The sequence below is a fragment of the Trypanosoma equiperdum genome, assembly GCF_001457755.1.
Source record: "Trypanosoma equiperdum strain OVI genome assembly, contig: ctg_1798, whole genome shotgun sequence".
In the NCBI taxonomy this organism is placed as follows: domain Eukaryota; phylum Euglenozoa; class Kinetoplastea; order Trypanosomatida; family Trypanosomatidae; genus Trypanosoma; species Trypanosoma equiperdum.
This window is the reverse complement of record NW_027123835.1, coordinates 2156-3387: the sequence shown is the minus strand read 5'-3', so window position 1 is coordinate 3387 and position 1232 is coordinate 2156.

Genomic DNA, 1232 nt, shown 5'->3' with positions numbered 1-1232 from the left:
GCAGAGAGAGTGAAGTAACAGGATACGCGAAACGAAGGATTGAGGAAGAAAATAGTGATACAGGAGCAGAAGGTACCCTGTATATCACTTACAAACGGATAGATAATCTGCAGAGATGATAGTATAGACTGTAGTTGTTAATTGAACTCCAGATCCCAATATTCATCTATGTATAAGAAAGAGTAAAGCAGAAATATGTGGAACCGAATGGGTAAGCTTGAAGTAATGTCAAATTTTTTTCTCATCAGATATACTGATAAGCACCAATATTTGCATGAAATAATTTAATTTTTGGTGGCGGATGTTTTTAAACCTATGACTACCAGTGAATTATAGTGGAGAGCAGAGGAAGAAGAAAAACAAAAACGTTCAAAAGCTCAGAGCGGCTCAGGGGCAAGGGACGCAGGCTGGCTGTGAAGTGAAAGAAAGCAATTGTGAGGCTTCTACAGGTCCATACTGATATACAGATGAGAAATTAATACCATCCAGAAATGGTGCGCTACATATTAGAATCGGAACTAGACGCTCATATAATGAAAATAAATAAGTCGCAACAGATAAAGGAGTTAAAAATGAGTTCCGCGTTGCAGATTACCAAAGGAGAAGACGTAAAAGCATGCAAATTTTGAAGCAAACACAAGGAAGATCGTGTATGCACGCAAGGAAGAGACTTTACACTGTTAACTCAGTCTGAAATTATAATGTAAAGTTAGTTAGAGATTCTAGATTTGAAAATGTAAATTTTTATCATAAGGTATAGAAAAGTATCAGTTTTTTTTTGGTGAAGCACCGCGATGTATTGGACGACAAATAGAGATCAAACAGATATAAACCGAACTAACTTGGAATTAAAGGTGGTAAACGTTTCTTATTTTCACGCGTGTTTTACTCTCATCTTGCAACAGAGAAAGCCAGTAGCCGCTGCAGGCAGAACCCTGAAGGATAAACTGCCAACGAAAACAATACAAAAGGAAGGAAAGAAGACTTTAAACAAGCCAGAGAAGAGCTGATTCAACTGAGGATCAAAGAAAACTCACCAAAATCTCTATTGAAAGCTACATCTTTGATTGGAAAGCAACATGAGCATATAGAGAAACCATCAGTGACGGTAAACCGATCTTTAAAAATAAAAACCATGCTGCGCGCAGACAGAAGCCGTCAGCAGCAGAAAGCAGTGACTTTAGAAAAGAAAAAAAGCTGAAAATCAGATGCTAACGTCTTCATTTTATTTT